The sequence below is a fragment of the Pantherophis guttatus genome, chromosome 2, assembly GCF_059756535.1.
Source record: "Pantherophis guttatus breed Tessera chromosome 2, ASM5975653v1, whole genome shotgun sequence".
NCBI classification, from domain to species: Eukaryota; Metazoa; Chordata; class Lepidosauria; order Squamata; family Colubridae; genus Pantherophis; species Pantherophis guttatus.
Window position 1 is genome coordinate 40325613 of NC_142064.1, and position 15095 is coordinate 40340707.

General features: G+C 36.5%; 1 long non-coding RNA gene across 6 annotated transcripts in view; it reads left to right on the forward strand.

The window, feature by feature from the left end:
- LOC148115087 (uncharacterized) overlaps positions 1 to 15095 on the forward strand; it is a 150981-nt gene that overhangs the window by 70777 nt on the left and 65109 nt on the right. For all 6 annotated transcript variants that reach the window (XR_015732123.1, XR_015732122.1, XR_015732127.1 and 3 more), the window contains one exon: positions 8651 to 8769. This is a non-coding gene — a long non-coding RNA (uncharacterized LOC148115087). The remainder of the gene's footprint in view (positions 1 to 8650; positions 8770 to 15095) is intronic.

Genomic DNA, 15095 nt, shown 5'->3' on the forward strand with positions numbered 1-15095 from the left:
CAATTATGTAGGCCTTGTAAGTTATTATTGAAGGGGGGAATCATTTCAGATTTAATTTGGTGAAAGTAAAGGGACACAGCAAGGTTCAAAAGTCCTTGGTGGCTGTGCTCAGAATGCTAAAAGATTAACAGATATTTACTTCTGTTATGGCTGCTATTTTTCATAATAATAAGATGTTCTTGAGATTCTGCCTCATATGAAAACGGCTGCCCTTGTTCTTTCTAACTGTGCTCCCATTGTGAGTAAATTGGATTTCTCATACATTAATACATATTTTAATTAAAAATGTTGCTTGAAAATTTTTGTCTTCATTGAATCCAACCTAAATTAAGCTCATTTTATTCCCATTGAAATCAGTGGGATTTGTTGAAAAGCTATTTCATGGTGGTGCAGCTATTAGCAGGCCAGATGAAAAATAGGGAGACATGCTTTAAATCATCCCCCAACAACAAAGCCTACTGGTCACTTATGTCCATCTCTGCCTGATCTACCTCATAAGATTGTAATGACGATAAATTGGGGAGAAAGAGTCTTATATATGCTCCTTATATTAGATGATTACAGCTTCTATTCAAATTTACTTAATTTAAATGCAGATAACTTAATGTACAGGTAATTTATAACCTGTTATTTTTAAAGTTGATTAGAACATAGAATATCAGAGTTCTAAGGGACCTTGGAGGCCTTCTAGTCCAACTCCCTGTTCAAGCAGGAGATCCTATACCATTTCAGACAGATGGCTGTCCAGTCTCTTCTTAAAAGCCTCCAGTGATAGAGCACTCACAACTTCTGAAGGCAAGGTGTTGCATTAGTTAATTGTTCTCACTGTTACGAATTTCCTTTTTTGTTCTAGGTTGAATCTCTCTTTGATTAGTTTTCATCCATTGTTTCTTGTTTTGTGTTTCAGGTACTTTGGAAAATAGGTTGACCCTTTCTTCTTTGTGGCAGCCCTTCAAATATTGAAACATTGGTACCATGTCTCCCCTGATCCTTCTTTTTACTAGACTAGATTATAAGTAGATATCAATACTTTTTGGCTGAAAATTAGATTAGCAGATATAGCTTACTAAAAAGTGATAGGCATTGGCTTTTCATTGATATACTTTGTAAACTATCTTCCTTAGTTCCCTCAGTTCATGCATTAACATCTGATTAATACACAGAGCCTTTTAAATACAGTATCATTTGTTTGCAGCAATAGCCTTAGTTTACCAGTTTCCAACCAAAAAAGTCACCTCCCATTCACAAAACCCTTTGAGACCCACCCAATCCTCATACTCAAAGATCTTTCACACAAATTCCAACAATGCTTAAAATGCATTATGCACATCCCTCACATATACAATGTCATATTTCTCAAGGTTTTTCTAAGTCAGGTTTAACAAAGGCACAGCCCTCAAGACATAGAACCTCTCATTAGTAGTCTGTACATTGGTAGTTCAACAACTTTGGAGCACACGGTTTGCAAGGGTAATTAGAATACAGTAACACTGTTGTAAGTGTTTTCTAAGTGTTTGGTGAACTGCCTAGTAATCTTCAAATCTTCCCTTGCTTCATTTGGAAGTCAGGTCATAGTAGTGTTAACTGCTCTGTTAGGCATATATGTTCATTGTGCAGTGCCAAACAAGCCTTTCATCTGGATTACGGCATCTAAATATAACTGAAATGCAAACAATAATCAAAAAGAATATGACTAATGAATCAAGAGTGCCCCATTTAGAAATATGAACGACATATTTTAGAAGACAATGACATGAATGAAACAAAGTACAGACTCTGTGCCACTTCGGAGGCTTAGGTTTCCAAACATGTAAGTGACAGGATAATTGGACCCTAGGACTTTGAGGCTAAAGAAGAATCCAGCAATGAGAACAACAGGCAATAACTGTAAACAGTTTGCTTTGAGCCTGTAATGACACATTCCTTACAAAAGTGCCAGCTTCCCTGAATAATATCCTCATGACCAAGACAGAATGGCAGAAGCAAATCATGAGAGTGATATTGCTGAAGCCAACAAGACAATGTACAGTACATACATTAGCATCAAAATTGTTTTTAAAAATAAGAAAAGGATGGGAAATAGATTCATTTCTGCAGTGTAATAAAATGAGAGCAGGAGAACATGAAATCAGAGTAAGGATAGTAAAGAAATTGGAGACCAAGATAAGCGGACCAAATTTTAATGGGAAGTAAGCCCATTAAACTCAACTGGACTCCTCCCGGATAAATATAAATTGATTTACTGTGCTAACTGCTGTATTTTCTCTGTATGAAAATAATTAATACTTTTAAGAAATCACCCTTAAAACAGGTGTAATCAGGGCTAGCATAAATGATTTTTTTAAAAATTACATTCTTTAACCAAATGATATCTGCTAAAGTAAACCAGGAATTTCCTCCACATTCTTTCAGTTATTCATTCTGAGACTTTAAAAAAAGGATCTAGTTATTTTTTTTTAATCTCAGAAAAATGATTGTATAATAAGCAAATTGCTAATTCCACTTACAAGGACACTCTTATTAGAACGCTTCCATTTTCAAGACAAGTCACTTTTCTTATTGCCTTTAGTGGAAAACCCATGGCTCTTCTAAGCAATATCTCCTTTTAGCTTTTTCAATACTTTGACTGGCTTCCAGGAACTAAAGATCCAGTTTAAAGTTGCCTTTCATTTCAATTCAAAGGGAAAACCTTGGATTATCCAATTTAACAGTATCTTTCATACATCAATATTAGTATTAGAAAACAATAGCTATAACATAAGCTTATAAGTATCTAAAGGCATTATATCTAGATTTAATGTCACTATATTGTACATCAAACAAAACTAATACATTTTTTTTTCTGATGTTATTTAGGAATATCATAGAATTTGGCTACTTGATTGATTCAGTCAGTCTTAACAATATAATCCTATATATGTTGACTTGAAAATAAATTCTCTTGCAGCCACATCTTCAGTAAGTACGTTCATGCAATCTAAAGGGTAAATCCCAGTTTTGGCAGCAGCTAAAAAAGCTAATGCAATCCTCGATTGCATAAACAGAGGCATAGAACCAAAATCACATGAAGTATTAGTTCTACTTTATAAAAGCTTAGTAAGACCTTACCTGGAATACTGCATCAGTTTTACATATTACGAAAAAGATGTTGAGATTTTGGAAAAAGTGCAGGGAAGACCAACTAAGATGATTAAGAGCCTGGACACTAAAATATATGAAAAACAGTTGCAGATTTGGGTATGTCTAGTCTAGTGAAAAGAAGGAAGGACTAGGGATGACCATAAGTAGATTTCATAGTAGCCTCTATGATCTTGCTTATTCAAAAATATCTTACACTAGCAGAGAAATATATATGACTTGTTTTCATGCACCCATAGAATAGGAGGTGAGGAAAAATCCTTTAATTATGGGAAGCCACATTTTGTATGTGGAAAATAATACTAAATTATGTTCCTTTTGGTCACTCAGCTATGCTGTTGAGTCAAGTAAACAGAAGTTTGTAGCCCCGACATGACACATCTGAATTAATTACATTCAAAAATAATATTGCAGAAATCCTGGTCTTAAGAACAAATAAGAAGGAACACTGTTATTTCTCTATTTTTCCATAATTTCACAAAGTTGCTTTGACCTTCCCTAGTTCTGGCACTTGGTTCATCCTACTTTAATAAAAAAGGTGACAGAATGTAATAAAATCTAATAAAATACAAGATTAGCAAGAACTAAGAGCAGTATATAATACAAGCTACAATTATTTCTTCTAGGAATCAAACCTAGCAAACTATAGGATTCTGGTTAAAAAAAACCCCTGAAATGGTCCAATTGTGTTAAGACTTTAGACCTTCTCTTGCTCAGCTATAACTATTAAAAGTTTCTTTTCTTTCTTTTGGAAATATATTTTTAAAGATATACGAAAGATACGAAAGATGAATCAAGTCTTTCTTTAAAAGAAGATTATAAACTTGTTCTGAAGAATAGTAATATAAGTAATGGATGCATGGTGGGGTAAGGTAGGAGGGAAAATATTAAATAAGAATGCATATGTCAATGTCGATACATATTGTGCATTTAAAAAGACTTTGCAATATGTATAAAGATTGAAAATGACTGTTGGTTTTGATTCTATCAATAAATTGTTCCAGTTTCTGGTCCAACTTGTCACCCAGAACTTATTTCCCTTGTTTAAAATGCTAAAAAGCTATGAATGAAAAGATTATTTTTTTCTTAACGATCTAAACAGTATGAAGTCTCAAAGGACATTTTGCTACAAAAGTTTTTCTATTTAAATTTAACTATCAAATTTTCGATTCTTGAGTTTTGAATTGCTACCACATGTCACAATTGCTCTAATCTTTAAAAAATAACATAGAGCATGAAGTGAAATCAATATTAAGACAGTGGATTCTAAGAAATTTCCAAATACCAATTCCATTTCTGCTGCAATCGAAAAACAATTGTATCAGAGTTTATTCTGAAAAAGTTGTTTTGATTTTAATCTAAATAAGAGTAGTACTAAGTTCACGTATACCTTAAGTGTTCAAAAGATTTGGACTTGAGCATTATCAGTGCTTTTCCAACTAATTTTTATTAATTCATAAAAAGTACTGTGATGACAGGTGTTGTCATCTGTAATACATTTAATTGCAAGAGTGTAAATGTTCATGTTCATGTAATAATCAATGAGGTGCTAATTACAATAAAATAATTTTACGCATATTCTTCCATCGTCATAATCCATCCATCAACAAAATAAAAGGATATGAATGGCAATAATATACTGTAAATAAATAGATTACAAAATGATAGAATTAATGCAAACTTTTAAAAAGACAGGAATTCCTTAAACCCTGGGACATCGTTATGATGAGATTTGAATTGGACTTAGAAGCCTTTTGGAAAGCACTTCAGATGAAGCTGACACATTCTGGGCCAACTGCATTTTTCTAGATCAGAGGTCTGCAACCTTAAATACTCAAAGAGCCATTGGGACCCGTTTCCCACAGAAAAGAAAACACCGGGAGCCACAAAACCTGGGTGGGCATGGCCAACTTGATGTCACTCACTTCCACCAGTCACATGACCCCCCTAGCCACACCTACCCAGCCAGTCATTAGGGCAGAGAACCAGTTGTTATAAAACTCTGGGAACCACAAAATCCTTTTGACATATCTCTCTCTCCCCTCCCTCCCTCCCTCTCTCCCTCTCTCTCTGTATCTCTCTATGTCTGTCTCTCTCCCCCTCTCTCTGTATCTCTCTGTCTCTGCCCTGACCGCTTCTCCATCCCCCGCCATCACCCTTACCATTATAGGCCAGGCGAGGAGTGACTGGCGGGGGAGGGGGAGGGGCGGGGCCAGCCAGTGGTGGGATCCCTGACAGGGAGCCACAGCAGAGGGCCCAAAGAGCCACATGCAGCTCCAGAGCCGCAGGTTGCTGATCCCTGTTCTAGATCATTATCAAGGCAGCCCCATGTAGAGTATGTTACTGAGGCCTAATATAGTGGTGATAAAGCCATGAATCATTTCATAATGGATTCTTGATTTAAAAAAAAAAAGCATAACTGCCATACAGTTGACCAATGTTGCCTTGGGCAAGGTCTCCACTAGTTCTAGTAGAGTCATAAATCCAGAAAAATCTCTAAATTGTGGGTCTTCCTGCTCAGATGAAGTGTTACCAGTGGTGGGTTGCCCCTGGTTCAGACTGGTTCGCAAGAACTGTTAGTAAAACCCTCAGGAGGCTCCGCCCACTGACCCAGATGTCATGATAGGTGATCTGTGCAGGCGCAGGTGCGATGCAAATCGGTAGTAAAGGTAAGTAGAACCCACCCTGCGTGTTACCCATTCCGAGCTAGGATTTAGGAACCGAGAACTGGCCAGATTGTTTACCTACATATAGCACATCTATATTTTTGTTTGTATTTATTTTGTCCCAACCAAAACAAGACACCAACTAGACACCAAGTAAAAACCTCCCTAGCTTAGGGTGGTGATATCTAATTGAGCATCTTCAGTATATTAAGAATAACTCACCCCAAATCAATGGATGATATCTCCTAGCAATTTCATGTAAACATTAAATGCTATGATTGCCTTATCCCATTCATTTTAATCGGATTTAAATTGATGTACTTTAGCCAATTAACTATATTTTGCTAACATTGTTGTCCTGTACCTCCATCATTTCAAAGGTGAAAATGTTTATCTTGTGCATTTATATCATCTTTATTCTCAAATCAAAGGTCACTGCCTAAAATGTCCTTTCCCTTCCCCGCCCTCCCTCCCCCATTCCATTGTAGATGAATTATATTCCCAGCCTCTTGTGTGTGGGTTTGATCACATGAAGTATATTTAATCCCATCTCAGAAATCATATTCATCAGCAAATATTTTTCATTCAAAAGAACCCAGCAGGTAATGGAAATTAGTGCTCTCATGCAATGTCAAATTCATCTGTGCTAAATTTGAACTGTATTTCCTTCCCTCCCCGGAACTCTGTGCTGTGCAGTCTATAGGACAAAATATGCTAAATAAAAGGCTTTGCAAAGTGAAAAGGAAAAAAAGAGTTTAAAAAAAAAACAAGAAGAAAATGGAAATTATAACAGGACCACATATACTGTAAACTGTAAATGAGAAATCCAGAGTTTTCCAAAAGTTGCCACTAAACTGTAATTTTTTAAATAATAGAAACAAGAAATTATTAAATATATAGGGGAGAAATCCTTAGTGTATTTAATAAATGACACTTAATGTTTTTCCTGACTGCATCTCCATCTTTGTCCCAATTTCCCTAGTTTTTCTGAGTATTGTTTCAAACATTCATTAAAAGGCTAAGTGTTAGGGTTGTCCCTGAAATGAACATGTTTCATACATATTCTGATACAGTGGTGAAATCTAAAATTTGTTACTACTGGTTCTGTGGGCGTGGCTTGGTGGGGAGGGGTTAATGTGACTGGGTGGGCATGGCCAATTTTTTTTTTAACTTTTAAAACCATTTTTTCGGCGAAGAGGTTGTTAAAAAATGCTTTCAAAAGGCTCTGACGATCCCAGCTGAGTTTTTTAAAAAGCCTCTGTCGATCAGGCAACTCAGCTTGGATCATCAGAGGCATTTAAAAGAAAAAAAACCCTTTTTGCGATCATCAGACGTTTTTTTTTTTTTACTTTTAAAAGCATTTTTTCGGCCGAAGAGGTTGTAGAAAAAATGCTTTTAAAAGTAAAAAAAAAAAAAGCCTGATGATTGTGCGGCTCAGCTGGGCATGGGGGGGCAGGGATTTTTGCTACCGGTTCTCTGAACCACCTGCGTCCATCGCTACCGGATTGGGCAATCCGGTCCGAACCGGGAGCATTTCACCCCTGCTCCAAGGTGAGATCTGCTCCATCGTCCTATCTTTCCAAATTGAGCCTAGCTAGTAATTGGATAAAGATCAATGGAGAGGGGTCATAGGCTACTCTGGAAAGCTGAAGAAGAAGTACTCTGGAAGAAGGCAATGACAAAGCACTCTATATTGTGCACATGTTGTACCAGAGCATAATTTAAAGGAAAAGGAGGATGGCACTCCTTCATTCCATAAAAAGCAAGAAACCTCTGAGTACTTAACTTTCTACAGTAGTGGAATTACGAAGGAGAAAGGTCCACCCAATTAAAACATAAAATGAAACAAAACAAAACAAAAATCATGTGGAACTGTGTTGTATTATTTTTTTAAAAGAAAATAAGCTTCTTTGGGGAATTGAAATAGTAAAGGCAGAAAATCACAGCAAAAAGATGTAAAGCATTAATTTCATCTCTGAAATTTAAAGTATATAGTAGCAGGAGTCACTCAGACAGAGCTAATTAGAGATCCTGTACATATATTTCCTAGCAACAGAAGCATAAAGTTTGTTTTGATCTGGGCTCATTTTTAGAAAAATGTGTTCTATTTTATGAGAGTATACATTGCTCTTAGGCTTTAATATTATTTTTAATCCAAATAATATTTGCCATTTTTTGACTGAGTTCTTTTAGCTTATTTACAAAGCTGAAGAAGAAGTACCCTGGAAAAAGGCAACGACAAAGCACTCTATATTGTGCACACAAGTTCATCACTTGTCAAGACTGACTTGAAACAGATTTTGTTTGATAACACAGGTGGCTGAAATAAACTGTGTTAATTTTTTCTTAATTATTTTTTTTTATGAGAAAATGTTATTGTGTGAAATTCAATATTATTCAATATTATGCAGCCTTTCCAGGGCTTTCTCTCCTGAAATTCTTGGGATACTATCTAGAGTACCTTTAGTATTGGCAGCTGGAAGAGAAATGGGTAATCTTACCCTATTGTCAATTCCATCAGAAGAAACCGTCCCCAAAACTACATTGGTGAGTTTTGCCCAAGACTTTAGGATAGTCTTGCTACCTGCACAATTTTTAAACTGGTAATCAGCGGTGGGGCAGGTGGGCAGGTCCATCCACAATCTCCACTACCGGTTCGCCTGAACCAGTACGAACCAGCTGAATATCATCTCTGCCAGTAATATATAACAAGTGCAGCTCAACACATTGTCTGCCATATTTGCGGATGGATGGAAGAAGTATATGCCTTTTCCATGTGTTTTGTAGGAAAAGGAAAAGTTCTCTAACAATTCTGCAAAGGCATTCTCCTTCTTTGCCTGTTCCAGGTATCACCCTATGGGAGTACCACTGTCAAGACATATTGCATAGGACTTTAATTGAAGTAAGGGAAACCGGGGAATTTGCAGACAGCTGGAGATATAGTTTTTCAATGAATTCACAAGGGGTAAGTACAAATATTTTTATCATTTCCCACAAATATTAATAATGTTGTATTCTATCAATGGCTTGAATAAGAAGAGAGAAAAAGGGACATCTTGACATAAATTTAGATGTGGCAAATTGCAAAGGTAGCTTAAGTGTTATCTTTAAGAGACAGGTTTGTGGCATCCTTCACCAAGTAGTCCTTCTCCCCAGAGACCATTTTGCTCAAACATTTTTACAGATTCTGGTCAGTGACACACAAACCCCAACCTCTAGGCAGTCTGCCATTCAACGAGAATATTTCTGCAAAGAAAGAAATGAGGAAATGTAAGCATTCAAGTGAAAATTCAATCCTTCACAGTACAGAGCTTCTGCGTACTCTTTTAAATGACCCTTTTTATCATGGTGCCATGTCTTTACCTTTCTGAATAGTGAGACCTGGTAAGAAAAATAGATGTATGTATACAAGTGGTTGAGTAATGTATTACTCATGTGCACTTTGTTCTTTTTGGCAAACTGACCTTATCAAAGGAAAGAAAGCTATACATTGTGACAAGAGCCTTACTGGGAAGACTGAATTAGGAACCAGATAGATTTTACTGTTACCTTGTTTTAAATTAAGATGAGTGCGGACCCTTTGAAAAGGTGATAATGCTACTGAAATCTTTCCCTTTGTTTTTCTTTTCTTTAAAAAAACAGAACATGTAATAACAATACAATATAAAGGAAATATAGTGTATCTTTTATGTTTCAATCATGATTTGGGGTCCAATATAAAATGGAGGTTTTTTAATTAATTATACTTATCTGATATATAACATTTAAGGTAATATGTAAATTTAGAAGATTATGAAGTCATTAATTGATTAGTGACTTAAAGATCAATAAAGCGAATCACAGTTAGAAGTCACTCATTATCCTGTTCCCCACCATTTCTCAACATACTGCAATAATCTCATGTCAAAATCACTTTGCAGTTAGAGAAATAGTATGTCAAGGAAAGGATTAAGTAAGTAGTTTTGCATTTGAGCAGATAACTTTTCTCATAAAGAGAATGTCTGAAACAACAGAATATGCAAGCATATCCAACGTAGTTACAGGAAGACTGCTCTGTATGTTCTTTTTCTAAATATTTAATTTGGTCATAAGTATCTTTCTTGCAAATATCAGTAGGATTTTAGTGACAAATTATGTTGATTCTACAGTGGTTCTGATGTGCAAGGATTCCAATATTAAGCTATGACTTAAAGAAAGAAGCAACAGAAAAAGAGGGACTGTACTTTCCTTTAATTCCACCTTAGGTTAGCATATCTCCCTGAAAATCTTAGGAGAAGCTGACAGTAGCTTCCAAAACAATTTACCATACTGTAACTTCTGAAGTGACAGAAATGCTAAGTAATAAAATACACAATTGGAAAGAAATCATAGTAGCTATATTTAGTTTTAGTATGTATATGTATTCATATATACCATATTTTTCGGACTATAAGACACACCGGAGTATAAGATGCACCAAGATTTCAAAGAGGTAGAGGGTTTGGGAGGCCAGCAGAGTGCTCCTGGGGGCTGGGGAAATGCAACCCGTGGGGGGTTTGGGAGGTCACAAATGGACCCATTTTTCATGAAAATGAGCCCATTTTTCATGAAAATGGGCCTGTTTCTCACAAAAATGGGGCCTACAGAAGGTTTGGAGGCTTGTAGAGTGCTCCTGGGGGCTGGGGAGGGCAAAAAACCCCATTTTTGCAAAAACAGGCCCATTTTTGGCGTTCTAAACCCCATACATGTCGCGTTTTTGCCCTCCCCAGCCCCCAGGAGCACTCTGCAGGCCTCCCAAACCCTCTGCAGGCCCTGTTTTTCCAAAAATGGGCCCATTTTCATGAAAAACGGCCCATTTTCATGAAAAATAGGCTCATTTTTGGCCTTCAAACCCCCCCCCCCCCCACGTATCACACTTTTGCCGTCGCCAGCCCCCAGGAGCACTCTGCAGGCCTCCCAAACCCTCTGCAGGCCCTGTTTTTGCAAAAAAACAGGCCTGTTTTTTGTGGAAACGGAATTCACAGGGTGGGGTTTCGTGAAGCCAAACATGGCTGTATTCAATGTATAAAATGCACCAACATTTCCACTTTCTTTTAGGGGCGAAAAAAGTGCATCTTATACTCTGAAATGTATGGGTATGATTACCTGGACAAGTTCCTGCTATTTTCAGATTGGCTTGCCATTGCATCCTTCCTAGGGCTGAGAGAGAAGGATTGGCTCAAAGTCACCCAGCTGGCTTTGTGCCTAAGGCTAGATTGAAAGTCATGGTCTGGTCTTCCAGTTTTTAATCTGATGCTTTATCCATTACAAGCTGTCTCTCATTACATTACATTGATACAATTTGTTTCCATATCTGATCAGCTTTGTATAAAATATATGTGTTTCTATCTGTGTGCTTTATGTTCCTGAAAATAAGAAAGAAAGAAAAATCCTAAATTGGGGGTGGGTATAGTAGGACTTACAGCCTTAGTTTTATGTCAAAGCTTAGTAACATTGTGAAAAAGACAAATAGTATATATGTGTTTTCTTTTTTAAGCAATCTTTGTGTTGAATGGCTAGAACCTGTAACCTGTTCCGCCTAAAGGCTGCATGAATAAGATCAATGTCCCGGCCGATAGCCTTGAACAATGGTTGTGAAATTGTGTTTTTAAGTCTTTTCACTTTAACTTAAAAACACAATTCCACAACCATTCTCCCAGACTACTTTTGATATATTTTTAAAAGACTTCCTTTTAACTTGTTTAGTTTAGTAGCAACCTTTGGGCCATCTGCTACCTGTTTCCTAGGAGTATTTGAGAAGCCTTTGTGATCCACGAGAAGCCTCTACAGGAAGATGCCAGTGAAATCCTCCACATTTAGCCTGGAACACACATATGCTGTGCAGCCAATTTATGGACTATTCAACTTCAAAGGAAAGAAGAATTATTGTTATAAAGAAGACCAGTAAAAATCACAAGAATTCTGCTCCAATGTTGATGAAAGATAACAATAACAACATCCACATTTCCCCCGTGGGAGAAATGTAAATGTTTCCTAACGTGCCTCCATGCTACTCTAATTGGAAAGGAGAAGAGGGGGAAATGATCACTTTTTAGTTAGAGGTATAATGATTACCTGGAAGGAGATATTTCAAATTTAGTAGTCTGCTGGAAAGCAGCCGCTGCAAGACAACAGAAAGAGCCTTGTAGCATGGCTCTCCTTCTTTTTTTTCTCCTTCTCCTCCTTTCCCCATGTTAATTATTCAGAATAGAATAGAATTCTTTATTGGCCAAGTGTGATTGGACTCACAAGGAATTTGTCTTTAGCGCATATGCTCTCAGTGTACATAAGGAGAATGTTTTTATTCATCAAGAATAAAAAGATACAACATTTAGTGATAGTCAAAGTTACCAATAAGCTATCAAATCATACTAGAAACAAATAAAAACAATATAATTGAAAGATACAAACATGGTTATAGTAATAAGTGGGAAGAGATAGATACTAGTAAGGAAGAGAAGAATAATAGTAATACATTCTTAGTAAATTATTTGACAGTGTTGTGGGAATTAGTTGTTAAGCAGAGTGATGGCATTCGGGGAAAAAACTGTCCTTGTGTCTAGTTGTTCTGGTGTGCAGTGCCCTATAGCGTTGTTTTGAAGGTAGAAGTTGAAACAATTTATGTCCAGGATGTGAGGGGTCTGTAGATATTTTCACAGCCCTCTTTTTGACTCGTGCAGTATACAGGTCCTCAATGGAAGGCATGTTGGTAGCAATTGTGTTTTCTGCAGTTCTAATCATCCGTTGAAATCTGTGTTTGTCTTGTTTTATTGCAGAACCAAACCAGACAGTTATAGAGGTGCAGATGACAGACTCAATAATTCCTCTGTAGAACTGGATCAGCAGCTCTTTGGGCAGTTTGAACTTTCTGAGTTGGTGCAGAACAACATTCTTTGTTGAGCTTTTTTGATGACATTTTTGATGTTAGGTGTCCATTTTAAGTCCATTGTGGCGGTGTGTGCACATTTGTTTGATTTATTCTATTTTCTACAGGATTTCAGAGCCCTCTACCTTACTGTTCACCACTAACTTTATCACTACTTCCTGTTTCTATGACAAGAAATAACCTTATAACATAGATGGTTTGAGAGAGAATTACTGATCAAGAATGACCCAGTGATTTTCCATGAATAAAGGTGGCTTTGAACCTCGGTCTTCCTAATTTAGGAAGATCCAGTTTTCTTTCCTTAAACATTGTTATGTAGTAGGATATAATAAGTGTACTTTTTCCATATAAGTCCCTACTCTGAGAAAGCCCCAATCCCCCTGAGATCGGTTAAGACCTACTTTCCTAGTCTTCAATTAGACCTTGAAGAGCTGGTTCTTCCTAAAAGTGTTGTGGTAGAATGTGACTGAAGCACAGTAAAGTTGAATGCTGACTTGTGGAGAAGTGTTGCCTTTGAGGTTCTGGGAATTTTTATTGTGCTTTTATAGTATTTGATGCTTTTTTACTGTTGTTTGTGAACTATTCAGGTTTATGGTACATAAGATGGGCAGCCATACTGTATGACAGTATGATCATATAGAAAGACAGATAAATCAATCCTGGTCAATATTTTAATAACAATACTACATTTATGACATTAGAATGTCTATGGAGATTCTCAGTCATCTAGGTCATGGTTGTCCCAAAGGTTTTTTTTTCAAAAGGAAACTGGACTTTATTTTTCCTTGAAGACATTTTGCTTCCAGTCCAAGAAGCTTCTTTAGTTCTGACTGAATGGTGGAGGATGGAAGGATGCACTGAAGAAGTTTCTTGGATGAGAAGTGAAATGTCTTCAAGGGGAAAAAAATAATCCAGTTGCCTTTTGAAAAAGAACCTTTGGGACATTAGAATGATGAATATTTGATCAATTTTTCTTTTTTGTACTTTCTTTATCCATTCTGTTATACTTTTACATAGAGAAGCATCTGCTTTTCTAATGATAAATATAGTTGTTGATTGTTATGTGCGAGAACAGTTTTATCATAATGTAATAAAGCAGAAAGATGCTAGGCTTTTAATAGTAACAATGCTACCTTCTGACACAGAAATACATAGAATCAAATCTTCATAGTTGTTTTGTTAAAGCTGGGATGTCACTGTTATAAACTCCTTCTGGTTTCTTTTATGAAGAAAATAGTATTTAAATAAATGAATGCATGAAAATACATATTTAGAGTATATTTTTAAATAATAGGAATTTTCCAATTTACTTAAATAGTTTAGATTCGCAAAATGTAATCCTCTTTATTATTTGGAGGTTCTAGCTAACAAATAGTTTCATATAATATGCATATTACATAATAATGGCAAGCAGTTTTTTTCTCTAAAGGGGAGACATTATAAAAGAAAAAATGATAGCTCTGCTGTGCCCAAATTGGCACTGAAAATGGCAGTAAAAATACTTACATATTAAAGAAGTTAATTGGGTGGTTATTCAGCTATTCAGGTTTTTCTGTTGATTCTTCTGGATGAGAATCCAGTACAAATGAAAGTCATGCTCAGGTATTATCAGGCCTGGATGTACAAAGTATGATTGTATGCCAGACGAGTCTTGCCCTCCTTCCCATGTTCCTCCAATCAATGTAGACACCTTCAGAAGAAATTACTTTATGTTTATAAATATGCAGAAGGATTTCCATGTGAACTAATGATGGTCCTGGCTTGTGTGGAAATCAGTCTAGTGTACATTCTATGAATAGAAGCTTTTTTTTCTTTTCTTTTTCTTTTTTTTTGGCAGAGTAGCAGTGAGTGGGGAACTTGTCTCCAGAAGGCATTTGGCAGGTATTGGGTGGGAGGGGAGTTTATATGATAAACACATTCAATTTTTTTTAATAAAACCAAAGAGAAATGCTAATCATGATTATGATGATAGGGAAGGGGAGGGGAGGGGAGGAGAGGGGTGGGAAGGAAGGAAGGAAGGAAGGAAGGAAGGAAGGAAGGAAGGAAGGAAGGAAGGAAGGAAGGAAGGAAGGAGCTACATAACTGTCATGCCAATGTGCATGTCTTACAACAGTACTACTTTTTGCATTTCCCAAACCTTGGAATAGCTTCCATTACCAAAATTGCTGCAGGCCTTTGATTTGTCATTTTGGGTATGTTTTTTCATATGATAGAAATGTGTAGGGTATATCATTCACTAATTTCAAAATACATTAAATAATATATGCCACAACAGAGTTTGCTATCGTCTTCCTCGTACCATATACAGAAGCTCCTGAACTGACAATTGATGCTGTAGCAGCTTCCACAATGCTGAAGGCAGTAGACGAATAGGGAAGACAAGCTTT